The sequence below is a fragment of the Myxine glutinosa genome, chromosome 8 (genome assembly GCF_964187855.1).
Source record: "Myxine glutinosa chromosome 8, kmMyxGlut1.1, whole genome shotgun sequence".
Taxonomy (NCBI): domain Eukaryota; kingdom Metazoa; phylum Chordata; class Myxini; order Myxiniformes; family Myxinidae; genus Myxine; species Myxine glutinosa.
In genome coordinates this window covers 67,097,666-67,111,980 of record NC_136268.1, presented here as the reverse complement: position 1 = coordinate 67,111,980, position 14,315 = coordinate 67,097,666, and the positions used below count along the sequence as shown (strand labels likewise).

The 14,315-nt window shown below is 47.1% G+C and overlaps 1 protein-coding gene across 2 annotated transcripts in view; it reads left to right on the top strand.

Annotated features, from left to right (window-relative positions):
* Positions 1–6,893: 6,893 nt before the first annotated feature.
* The window catches only part of LOC137432559 (CD109 antigen-like), an 81,192-nt gene continuing 73,770 nt past the window's right edge, over positions 6,894–14,315 (top strand). The window contains exon 1 of one of the 2 annotated variants that reach the window (XM_068124594.2): positions 6,894–6,986. The gene's annotated coding sequence lies outside the window, so the exon portion shown is untranslated. The remainder of the gene's footprint in view (positions 6,987–14,315) is intronic. The other variant, XM_068124595.2, reaches the window with a different exon arrangement.

The window sequence follows — 14,315 nt, the reverse complement described above, 5'->3', positions numbered from 1 at the left end:
TTGGATAAAAATTGACCGCGCTATGGTAAAAATACGATTTTGACCTTTTCGTGACCTTGACCTTGACCTTTGACCCGATTGCTCCCAAAATCTAATCAAATGTGTCCCGTATAATAACCAATCATCCCACCAAATTTCATGCAATTCGGTTGAATACTTTTTGAGTTATGCGAATAACATACACACACACACACACACAGACATACAAATAAATACACAGCGATCAAAACATAACCTTCCGCTTTTGCGAAGGTAATAAAGGATAAATTTCACAAATCTAAACTTCATTTAAAATTACAATTTAATACTGTTATGTTTATGGGGGTGTGGGAGGGGGCGGTGGAAGTTGGAAAGAATGGGGGGTGGGAGTAGAGATTATCTTAGAAGGGATAGCACTGCATAGAATAGTATGGACCATGTGCGAGTAGGAAGCAAATGTCGATGTAAGTATATCGGGACCTGTTTGCTTAATGATTGTGTTTGAATGTGCACGATATGGAGGATCGTGCTTGTGATAAGATAGAGAGCGTCTAAAGTGAAGGAAATGTGTGTTGAAACCTCTTGTAAACACCCACCAGGTGTACTGGGTGACATCTCTGTGGAGCAGAGTAGAGGCGGATTAACATTTTTGAGGCCCTAGGCACAAAATATATTTAGACACACAACATCCCCCAAAAACACAATTACATGAAAATGCATTAATACATAGACTCCATTGAATGATACACCGAGTTAATAAAGGATACACTAGGACTAGGTACATCTACAAGGAATAGGATTATCTGATTGGTAATGAACACACCTCAGCACTTTCATTTGTGTTTTCATTACCAAGTTTTTATTACTTGTGAAATTCAAAGATTTTTCAAGTATATTGGTTGGTCTTGTGCATTATTCTGTCTGTTTGTCTGTCTGTATGTCAGTCCCGAAATGTCGAGTTGGTCATAAGCAAGAAGCCTATTTTTTAAGGCAATAGGTGAATAGGTCAACATAGGCTAAAGGTGACCAACTTTGAAAAATTTCTAAAATCCTCAATTTTCATCCGATTGACTTGAAATTTTAAGAGGATTTGCAGATATTGTCTGACATAATTCCAGTTTTCTTGATGCCTTTGAATGTGTGTGAATGCACACCTCCACCACTGCAGTTGCCACCCGAGCTTACCTGCTTAGTTACCTAACCTATCTAATTTGGGAAGGCCCCTCTTGGCTCTGTCACCCCACTCGGTGCCCTCTGGCACTGGGCTACCCGGGTCCGTCCTCCAGATCCTCGGGCCCCATCCACAACTACCGGCTCCCAGAGCCCACCTGCGGCCTCACCTGGCCGACATCCTCACAGTGGTGGAGTGCCCAAACCAACTACACACACTAACAGGCTACACGCCCAGCCATTTCCACAACACTAATGCACCCATCCAAAGACCATTCTTCCACTCGCACCACAGATGCCAATATCCAACCACAATTTACCTGTACCCTCTACCTAACACTTACACTACCCGCCCCGGGTATTCGTGATGGGGGTCCATCCTTCCCCCATTCACACCTTCGCACCATCCACTCCACTCCACAATTTCCACCATACTCACTCCACGACCATCCATCCCAATACGCCATATATCCCATACCATTTATTCCACACAACCATTCTCCATACCTGTTGTTGCACACCTGTGCACTCACACCTGGTGCCACCTGCACCCTCCTTTCTTCCTGGACCATTTGGTCAACACAACACGCAATCACCACTACTCCCTCATACACTGCTCCATACACCTGTTCAGTTGCACACCTGTTCAATCCTCAAACACACGGCATCATCTCATCTAACTACTCCCCTCTGAAACTTGCGCTTCCCAGTCACCCCTTTAAACTATTGCGCTCCCACGTCATTATCATCCACACTACTCTACCTGCGTCCCCACTACAGGTGTCATTGTCACTAACTAATCTTAACGTTACCTAATGTCATCTTCTAGGTCCCTACACACAATATCCTAACCCACCCGGGCTAGTTTTCACTGCCATACACCCCATAAGCTAGTGCTCCTTTGCCCCCCCTCCGTGAGGGATGGTGGATTTGCCATCCCACCACATCGGGGGAACCAGATAGAGGAGGTGCAAATCGGGTTAGAAAGTAAACTGGATGCACAGAGGGATGAATTGGGACAGATGAGGGTGGCATCTACAAAAGAGATGGAGGAGATGAGAGAGGGGATACGACGAGGTGTAAGTGAGGAGGTTTCGGGGCTACGCGAGGAGGTAAAGCGAGGTGAGAAGCGTATGGAGAAAGAGGTGAGGAATAATACGGCTAGGTTACAGGGGGGCATAGAGGGTCTGACGAAGGGAGTAGAGCAGCTGACAGTGGGACAAAGGGAACTAGCGGACCAAGTGGAAAAGAACACTGCAATCATCGGGGGTTTAAAAGCGACACAAAAGGACATTAAAAATGAATTAATAGCGACACAGAAGGAATGTCAAATGGTACATGAGGGATTGACGAAGAGGTTGGAAGAGGTGACAGAAGTAATGGAGACGAAGGACCGGGAGGTAAGGACGCACATAGAAACGGTTAAAGTAGCGATGGAGGAAGAAATAGAGGGGGCGCACCGGGAGCTGAAGGAGGTAAAGGAAAAATTAGAGGAGGTGGAAGAGGGGGTGGGTGAAATTAAGAAGAGACGGACAGAAACTAAGAGAGAAATACGGGAGGAGGTTGGACCTACAACGGGCATGATGGTGCTGCCTGTGTCCCATCCTACAACGGTTATAATGGTACTGCGTGCATCCCATCCGACAACGGGCATGATGGTGCTGCGTGTGTCCCATCCTACAACGGGCATGATGGTGCTGCCTGTGTCCCATCCTACAACGGTTATAATGGTACTGCGTGCATCCCATCCTACAACGGGCATGATGGTGCTGCGTGTGTCCCATCCCACAACGGTTATAATGGTACTGCGTGCATCCCATCATACAACGGGCATGATGGTGCTGCGTGCATCCCATCCTACAACGGGCATGATGGTGCTGTGTGCATCCCATCCCACAACGGGCATGATGGTGCTGTGTGCATCCCATCCCACAACGTGCATGATGGTGCTGCGTGCGTCCCATCCCACAACGGGCATGATGGTGCTGTGTGCATCCCATCCTAGAACGGTTATAATGGTGCTGTGTGAATCCCATCCCACAACGGTCATAATGTTGCTGTGTGCATCCCATCCTACAACGGGAATGATGGTGCTGTGTGCATCTAATCCCACAACGGGCATGATGGTGCTGCGTGCGTCCCATCCCACAACGGGCATGATGGTGCTGTGTGCATCCCATCCTACAACGGGCATGATGGTGCTGTGTGCATCCCATCCCACAACGGGCATGATGGTGCTGCGTGCGTCCCATCCCACAACGGGCATGATGGTGCTGTGTGCATCCCATCCCACAACGGGCATGATGGTGCTGCGTGCGTCTCATCCCACAACGGTCATGATGGTGCTGTGTGCATCCCATCCTACAACGGGCATGATGGTGCTGTGTGCATCCCATCCTACAACGGGCATGATCGTGCTGTGTGCAACCCATCCCACAACGGGCATGATGGTGCTGCGTGCGTCCCATCCCACAACGGGCATGATGGTGCTGTGTGCATCCCATCCTACAACGGGCATGATGGTGCTGTGTGCATCCCATCCTACAACGGGCATGATGGTGCTGTGTGCATCCCATCCTACAACGGGCATGATGGTGCTATGTGCATCCCATCCTACAACGCGCAATGATGGTGCTGAGTGCATCCCATCCTACAACGGTCATGATGGTGCTGTGTGCGTCCCATTCCACAACGGGCATGATGGTGCTGCGTGCGTCCCATCCCACAACGGGCATGATGGTGCTGCGTGCGTCCCATCCCACAACGGGCATAATGGTGCTACGTGCATCCCATCCCACAACGGGCATGATGGTGCTGTGTGCATCCCATCCCACAACGGGCATGATGGTGCTGCGTGCGTCCCATCCCACAACGGGCATAATGGTGCTACGTGCATCCCATCCCACAACGGGCATGATGTTGCTGCATGCGTCCCATCCCACAACGGGCATAATGGTGCTACGTGCATCCCATCCCACAACGGGCATGATGGTGCTGCGTGCATCCCATCCCACAACGGGCATGATGGTGCTGCGTGCGTCCCATCCCACAACGGGCATAATGGTGCTACGTGCATCCCATCCCACAACGGGCATGATGGTGCTGCGTGCGTCACATCCCACAACGGGCATAATGGTGCTACGTGCATCCCATCCCACAACGGGCATGATGGTGCTGCGTGCGTCCCATCCCACAACGGGCATGATGGTGCTACGTGCGTCCCATCCCACAACGGGCATGATGGTGCTGTGTGCGTCCCATCCCACAACGGGCATGATGGTGCTGTGTGCATCCCATCCTACAACGGGCATGATGGTGCTGTGTGCATCCCATCCTACAACGGGCATGATCGTGCTGTGTGCAACCCATCCCACAACGGGCATGATGGTGCTGCGTGCGTCCCATCCCACAACGGGCATGATGGTGCTGTGTGCATCCCATCCTACAACGGGCATGATGGTGCTGTGTGCATCCCATCCTACAACGGGCATGATGGTGCTGTGTGCATCCCATCCTACAACGGGCATGATGGTGCTATGTGCATCCCATCCTACAACGCGCATGATGGTGCTGCGTGCATCCCATCCTACAACGGTCATGATGGTGCTGTGTGCGTCCCATTCCACAACGGGCATGATGGTGCTGCGTGCGTCCCATCCCACAACGGGCATGATGGTGCTGCGTGCGTCCCATCCCACAACGGGCATAATGGTGCTACGTGCATCCCATCCCACAACGGGCATGATGGTGCTGTGTGCATCCCATCCCACAACGGGCATGATGGTGCTGCGTGCGTCCCATCCCACAACGGGCATAATGGTGCTACGTGCATCCCATCCCACAACGGGCATGATGGTGCTGCATGCGTCCCATCCCACAATGGGCATAATGGTGCTACGTGCATCCCATCCCACAACGGGCATGATGGTGCTGCGTGCATCCCATCCCACAACGGGCATGATGGTGCTGCGTGCGTCCCATCCCACAACGGGCATAATGGTGCTACGTGCATCCCATCCCACAACGGGCATGATGGTGCTGCGTGCGTCCCATCCCACAACGGGCATAATGGTGCTACGTGCATCCCATCCCACAACGGGCATGATGGTGCTGCGTGCATCCCATCCCACAACGGGCATAATGGTGCTACGTGCGTCCCATCCCACAACGGGCATGATTGTGCTGCGTGCGTCCCATCCCACAACGGGCATAATGGTGCTACGTGCATCCCATCCCACAACGGGCATGATGGTGCTGTGTGCATCCCATCCCACAACGGGCATGATGGTGCTGCGTGCGTCCCATCCCACAACGGGCATAATGGTGCTACGTGCATCCCATCCCACAACGGGCATGATGGTGCTGCGTGCGTCCCATCCCACAACGGGTATAATGGTGCTACGTGCATCCCATCCCACAACGGGCATGATGGTGCTGCGTGCATCCCATCCCACAACGGGCATAATGGTGCTACGTGTGTCCCATCCCACAACGGGCATGATGGTGCTGCTTGCGTCCCATCCCACAACGGGCATAATGGTGCTGCGTGCGTCCCATCCCACAACGGGCATGATGGTGCTGCGTGTGTCCCATCCCACAACGGGCATGATGGTGCTGCTTGCGTCTCATCCCACAACGGGCATGATGGTGCTGCGTGCGTCCCATCCCACAACGGGCATGATGGTGCGCCACTCTCATGCTCTCAGGGGTCCAACTTTTGCTATGCAATCCCCTCCCCCCATTGAAAATCACTCAAACAAAATCAAACATTCAGATGTCTGGACCTGAATGTGATGATGGTTCTTACCCATCCCAATCACGTTACATTTCTTTGTATTAAACTGCATCTGGCAATCCTTTGCCCAATCTGTTGAAGCATATCGTCATTCCTGAATCATATCCCCCCCCCCCCCCCCTCTCTGCTGTCTATCTAAGCTACCTTACCTCCTGCTTATTGTATTCTGCAAATTTGAAAAGCAGATTCCTGACCCCACTATCCAAATAATTGATGGAAATTATAAATATTCAAGGTCCCAGAACCGATCCCTGAGGTTACCCATTCGAACCTCCCAACAGGATATCCTCTCACCTTCAATCACCCTTTGCCTCCTATCACTAATCCAGTATCCAAACCAGTTTTCTACCGGACCAGCCACTCCACGAGCCCTCACCTTGACTCCAACCTCCATTGTGCGTATCGTACCAAATACCTTCAGAAAGTCACAATTCTGTACCGTTTTCTCATAATTTTTTTTAATCCAAAATTCGGAAATAAAATTGCGATCCATGACGTTTGGCTCCAATGCCAAAATAATTTGACACCCTGATATTATTGCATACACGTGACAAATATGAAATAATTGCGTCCAGTCATTTTTCAGGAAAGGCAGATGCACGGACAGCATCCCAAAAATATAATCTTCCAGACTAGTTGACGCCGGTTGGGAACTAAAGAGGAATGAAGGAACATCCATTTATACCGGTATTCCATGGCATACCATAATCAGATTGGCAAATGGCCTCCTGGGTTAGGCAGACAAGGCACCTACCTAATCCTTCGTTTGTAACTTCCTGCAGCAGCGTCATCAGGTCACCCAAGATTTCGCCCTCCAAATGGCATGGGATTGTGCATTGTAATCGGATTTGTGAAGAAATACATGAGCACGAGTAAATGAAAACGGTGACGTCCAATCAGAATAGCCCGCTCGCCAGCCCCTCCTTCTTTTGCACAAGTATAAACACCGGTCCTCGAGGTGAACGTGGTGTGCTCGAGGAGGGACAGCCCAGGTGTTTGCGCATCGGATCTGGTGCTCGATTGAGCACCCTTTGAGGTCAAGGTAACCACGTTTGCACCTCTTAACCCACTGTTTACACCTCATTTCTTTTGGTGACGATGGATTCATGTAAATGTTCCAAAGAACGTTCGTCGTTTTGTTATTCAATTGCTCCGGGCTGGCAGGACTGTCCCGGCCGAGGTTTGAATCCTGAACCAGCTATAAAACTGCTTCACAGGTTTATACACAGGCTGTTTCACGGTGATTCATCAATGTGTGTACAGTCCGTCGGATGGAAGTTAAAGGGGGTCCCGTATTCGTTGGTAGACGTTAAATATCCGATGGTGTCCTTTACGAAGAGTAGGCGAAACATCGCCGGCATTCTGAAACGAATTACAAATTCCTGCCCTAAATACTTAATCGAATGTTAGGCCTGTTCAACGGTTTGTGAAAGGCTTAGGCCAAGCTTCCCCCTGCCAACCCCACAAGAACGTGTTAATCATCGTTCAGAAGAAGAAGAAGATGTTAGTGAATTGCTCCATTACGTGCTCTACTTGCCCCCCTTTTTGTTTTACATGTATATATATATATATATATATAAAACTGCTTTCTCATCGATTGTTTATATATTACATCGAGGACTATCTTTGTCTTCGCTCTTATTATGGCGATGCATCTGGAGTTCACTTTCATGCAAAAATAAACACGTTTCATTATTATTATCCAGAGGTGGAGGCTCATGGAAGAACTAGCTGCACAACACCGGGTGCAGATAAACAGGTGGAAAAAGGACAAGTTCTTGCCCAGCCCCCTGGGGCGGGGTCAAAAGGAATTGCAATGGCGCACCCTCGACTTCGCTCTGACTATTATTTGATAGAAGCTATTTGCAGAAGTTATTAATAAAGTAGCAGAGTACCCACCCTCCGGGTGGATGGAGGTTGCGCATTACTTGCTGTAAAGAGTATAGTCTGTATATTGAAAGAAAACTCAATATATGTTTCTGTGGTGTGTGTCTTGGAGGTCAACGGAGTGTAAAGGTCAAAAGGGTCTCTGGAGTCTGAAGGATCTAAAAGTCTAAAGGGTCCAAGTGTGAATGAAAAAGATGTGAATCTTCACCATTGGGAGATCGGACCAAAACCGATATATAGCACGATATCTCAAAAAGTTATGGATGGATTTGGACGATACTTGGTGGAGGGGTTGGGTGTGTGACAAGGACGAATTGATTCGATTTTGGAGAAGATCTGAATATGGATTCGGATGCGAGAATTATTTAATTATTAAACAAACTGTTCAGCCTGGCGGAGGTATGCGCTCTACCGAATGCTGTTCTAATTTCAACTGTGACGATTGGAAGAAAGGTGATCGGTCTGTGGTTAATGGGATTCGTTTTTTCACCTTCTTTATGTGATCCAGTTATGTTGGCGGATTTCCAAGCAAATGGAAGATGACTAGCGCAAACTGACAGGGTGAAAAGGGCAGCGAGAGGATGTACAAATGAAACAGAGCAGATTTTAGGACACGTGAGCTGATGCCATCCGGTCCAGTAGCAGAGTCAGAGTACTCGTTTGAAAGAACCTTCTCCACTTTCTCAGGTGCAAAAGACGCAGTCTAGGAGCAGTTGGTACCACAGGGAAAGATGGGTACCGAGAGTGAGGTGTTGGTGACCCAAGATTTGGAAGCAAACACAGAATTCAGGCATTCGGCCTTCTCACGTGTCGTGTCGGCTGTGGTACCATTTGAAGAGAGGGAAGGGATGGACGGGGAGCATACTCCAGAGAGAGACTTAACAAGGCGACAGCAGCTTTAGAGTTTGAGACAAGTTTGAAAGTTGTTACGTATGCATTAGCCAAATTGGAATTGTCTCGCTTTCATTAGAGGTCTCCCGTGCAAGCGATGTGGTATTTCACTGCCGATACCATGGGATATCAAAAACAAAAAGTCGAATAAATATCATTTTACATTCCTTTTAGACCCTCTAGATTCCTTTGTCCCTTAAGATAATACAGACCCCTTACACCCTTTAGACCCCAACCACAATTGGATAGGGCAGATGTAGCTGACCTTAATCCGATGATGCAACCATGATGATACATCCTTCGAGCCATGCATCATCGGGTTAAAATATTATACTAGGGTCTTCAGGGTCTTTCGGGTCTTCAGGGTGTTTTGGGTCTTCAGGGTGTTTTGGGTCTTCAGGGTGTTTTGGGGTCTTTGGGGTCTTTTGGGTATTTGGGGTATTTTGGGCCTTCAGGGTGTTTTGGGTCTTCAGGGTGTTTTGGGTCTCCGGGGCCATTTGGGTCTTCAGGATATGTTTGAGCCTCAGGGCCTTCAAGGGTATTTTGTGTCTTTGGGGTGTTTTGGGTCTTCGGGTTCTTGGGGTCTTCAGGGTCTTTTGGGTTTTAAGTGTATTTTGGGTCTTCAGAGGTCTTGGTGGTCTCAAGGGTCTTGGGGGACTTAAAGGGTCGTCAAAAGTCTGAGGGGTCTCAGCAGTCAAATTGTAATTAAGAGGGGGTTAATTTTTTTTTTGAAGATGAAGAAGAAGTCGCTTTGTCGCATATAAACATAACGACATAACCATATATGCATTCTCTATTATAATAAACATTATTATTATTGTTTGTGTACGTTGTCAAGGCTCGTATAAGAGCTAAAAATAAAAAATTACAAGACCTAAAAGGTTGTTGTATCTGAAACCTAAGTCTTCAGCTGAGTACCGCTGTACCAGTAAACCTTTGGGATTTTGACCCATTAAGTTGTTTACTATGTCATAACAAACGAAATCATTATAGGATTGAGCATATAGTTGATGAAGTAAGTCCAGTTCGAGCACTCCCTCGGGGATATTCTTCACTTGGTCACGTAGAAGTATTACATCAAAAGAAATCGTTTGCCTCAGGTCTTGGAAGCGAACAGTATTTGTTTGGCAATTTATATCTGCAAACCTGTTTAGTCATGAGGTGGAAATTCCAACACCCTTACAATTAACCACGGACCCACCCTGTCACACCTCGACCTTCACGTCACAACTTCCCTGCAGGTGTTTTCATATGTGTGTCTTGCTGATTTGTTTGTAGACTCTGGGCTTGTAGATTCCTGCGTGTCTTTCCACGTTTCCATCTCCTAATTATGTACGTGTCTGTATTTATTACTTGGCAAAAATTTGTCATTTTATTTGCAAGTATGTTGCTCACTCCGGTTTGTGTGTTTGTGTGTTTGTCTGTCCGCTCACTTATACTTGCCTACAGGACACAATTTTAAACCGATCTTCACGAAACTTTACCAAATGGTAGAGTTCGTGGTCCGACAAAATCCTATATATTTTTGGGGTCAAAAGGTAGGCCAAAGATCAACCACTTTTTACAAATCCTAAAATCCTCAATTTTCATTCGATTGACTTGAAATTTGAATAGGATATACATATCGGGAAACTGAAGTCAACCACCAACTATTTTTGAATCAGCATAAGGCAAAAGGTCAACACGGGCCAAAGGTCAACAACAATTTCACATTTCTAAAATCCTCAATTTTCATCCGATTGACTTGAAATTTGAATAGGATATACATATCGGGAAACTGAAGTCAACCACCAACTATTTTTGAATCGGCATAAGGCAAAAGGTCAACACGGGCCAAAGGTCAACAACAATTTCACATTTCTAAAATCCTCAATTTTCATCCGATTGACTTGAAATTTGAATTGGATTTGCATATCGGCTTACTTAATTCAACCACCAACTATTTTTGAGGTCAAAAGGATGCTCTACTGAGGGCCATTCTGCTTTGTTCTCTTTTGCCAAGTGTCGCTCTATGAGTGATTTTTCAATTCGTGTTATGAGTCTGATACATTTTTGCAACCAATTCAAAAGGAACAAAACCAGACTTGGTTGTATCCGCTCTGAGTCTGAGGTCGGCGGCTCGAACCTCATCCGAGTCATACAAACTCGAACAATGGTACGTGCTGATTCCTTGATGCTCTGCATTTAATAAGGATAGATCACGACAGTTTGGCAACCATAGCACAGGCTTTAATGGGCCTAATAGTGGGGCTGCTTAACTGATGAATTGTGCCTTTTCCCTTAAAAGCATGAAACTTGGCACATGGCTAGAATACCCCAAAAGAAAGATTTTTAGTCCAGGGGGCATCTCCAATTTCACCCCATATGGCGGCCATCTTGAAATTCAAGATGGCCGTCATACAAGACCTGTTTTGATGAATATCTCCATAATTAGAACAAATATCAAAATGGTTGAAGTGCCTATACCTACATTTTTAGGGTCTAGGAATCCAATGGCAACATAAAATATTCAATAGTATATGGCAGCCATCTTGAAATCCAAGATGGCCGCCATAACAGACCTGTTTTGATGAATATCTCCATAATTAGAACAGCTATCTAAATGGTTGCAGTGCCTACACCTACATTTTTAGGGTCTAGGAATCCAATGGTAACATAAAATATTAAGCAGTCATATGAAAATATTAATTTTGCATAGTATCATGCATACTGGGAATGCATATAAATACTCTTAACAGGTTGGCATTCTTCAGTGATTAAAAGTGTCTATGACATCGCAGACTGTAACTGTGCCATCTTGTGGTTTTCTAGTCTTTGCTGCATTCTCCATCACATGCGCAGAGAGAAGTACAGGGAAGTGCAGCTTTCTTACACCGGCAACGACCAGTACATCCTTTTTTGCACCCACACTTAACAAGTTCATTGCAGATCTTTGCAGCCTCTGGAAGTGTTGTCCATATTGGTTTGAACTGGCCAGCAGACGTTTTTTGCCAACCCCATTCAGTGGGGCTTGGTAGATCAGGCTTAGCATGCAATGCTTGTCCCCAGCATAGTGCGCCTTGGTATACTGCCCGCTTTACGTGCTGCACAAGGGCATCATGTGTTGGTGGAATTGATTCCACAGGTCTGCCCTTCCTTGCAAACAGTTTCTTTCATACAATGTTAATGTCAGTAGCAGTACTTGTGCGATCATACAACAGAATAACAAATCTCTCAATGACGTTCATGCAGGTTTCAGTTATCTCTGTGCTCTGGTGGCAAATTTCTGCTAGTACCTCTGTGAGCTCAGGGAATGATTCCCACACATTCCATGCAGTTACCTTTCCACGCCAATTAAACGCTGAAGAAGTGTCACACCCTGTTAGTGCATGAAACATGGGGAGGGCTTTAGATTTCTCAGGGCCAAGAGCTGTGGCTATATCATGTGCAGAGATAAATCGCATGTTCTTGCCTGTCCCAAATTGTAACCATATCATCACTGAAAGCTTCTGGGATGCTGTAACTGCAAGCACGACAACATCTGTGTCCACAGTTTGTATGAGGACCTTACTATGCCCTCTCTGTGTTGCATCAGCAGCATGTAGGAACATCCGACCATCTGCCTCGTCCTGAGTGCACGGGGAGAGTGATTCTAGATCAATGCGTGGTGGAGCAGTAAGAACCTCTGTATCAAGTGTGACAACTAGCTCCTTGCGCTGGTCTTCAAATGATTTAATTGTTTCATTGGAAAGGAAGCTGAAGAGTTCACGCTTGTTTTCATCAACTCGAAGAAAGTGCTGCCACTGTCCAGGAATTGCAACTGAGGTATCTACTCGTCGGCGAACCCCCTTGCCATGCTTTTCACGGGTCATGCTCGGGTAGGTAATGGTCCCACACCAGATCAAGTCGGGTTGCAGATTTGTACTGTGAGAAAACAAATGGGATGAAGACCTTTTCGGCATATTCGCCAAATGTTTTGACTGTGCCAACATCGGGCTTTAGCTTTTGAACAATTACTGCCCTGTCAAGTATGACACATGTCACCTCTGGCATCTGTGTGCTTGATGGTGAAAGTTCCTCTAAGCAGTCCAAAAGGTCGCTCTTTGTACAAGGTCGAAGCTTCCCATCCTTGGACAGAGATGGAGGGAAAGATTGATTTTCATGATGGAAAAATTCATCAAGGTTTCCCTCGCGGGTTTGACAGACAATATAGAGGCGAGAAAACAGTTGAACATCACTCTTCAATGAGGCTACCTTGTGTTTATCTGTCAGCTGGTCTGTTACTGATGAGCTGCCAAACAGAGGTAACTTTTTGCGTGGGACGACATCATTCAAAGGCTTTGAGCGTTCAATCAGCCTCTCTTGCACAAATGACTCCAGAGCCTCCTTTCCCACTTTCTGCACATTTCACACTTTGTACGACTGATGCACTTGCTATATCCTTTGTGTCAAGGACCAAAAGGTCAGCGGTTTCTTCAAGAAATGGATTACCTAGCTCCTCGATAACTGATACAAGTGATGTTACCATTGGATTCCTAGACCCTAAAAATGTAGGTGTAGGCACTGCAACCATTTAGATAGCTGTTCTAATTATGGAGATATTCATCAAAACAGGTCTGTTATGGCGGCCATCTTGGATTTCAAGATGGCTGCCATATACTATTGAATATTTTATGTTGCCATTGGATTCCTAGACCCTAAAAATGTAGGTATAGGCACTTCAACCATTTTGATATCTGTTCTAATTATGGAGATATTCATCAAAATAGGTCCTGTATGATGGCCATCTTGGATTTCAAGATGGCCGCCATATGGGGTGAAATTGGGGATGCCCCCTGGACTAAAAATCTTTCTTTTCGGGTATTCTAGCCATGTGCCAAGTTTCATGCTTTTAAGGGAAAAGGCACAATCGATCCGAATTTTTTAGCTAAGCTGCCCAGCTATAATGACTTCCTCCGAAGTTAAACTTCTTTGTTAAGGAACATATAATAATAATAATAATAATAATAATAATAATAATAACTAGAACTGCCACTTTAAAACTGCTGGCAGTGATGACCGGTTTACTCGCACCCACTTTTGATACAACCCCACTTTTGATACAACCCCACTTTCATTGGACATGCTTTGCCACAACCCCCTTGGATACAACCCTGATAAACACTCACACACACACACACACACACACACACACACCCTTCACACACACACACACACACACACACACACACACACACACACACATCCCCCCTCCCCCCACACGCACACCCTCCACACATACATATACACACACACACACACACACACACACACATCCAACCCCCCCTCCTTCACACGCACCCCCCCCCCACATACACACATATCCACCCCCCCCCAAACCCACACACCCACACACAAACACCCCCGCACCCCTCCCCCACACGCACACCCCTCCACATATATACACACACACACACACACACCTCCACACATACACACACACACACACACACACGCACACACACACACACACACACACACACATCTGCGCTCCCTCCATACGCACACCCCAACCCCCCCACCCCCACACACACACATATCCACCACCCCCCACCCCCACCCACACCCACACACA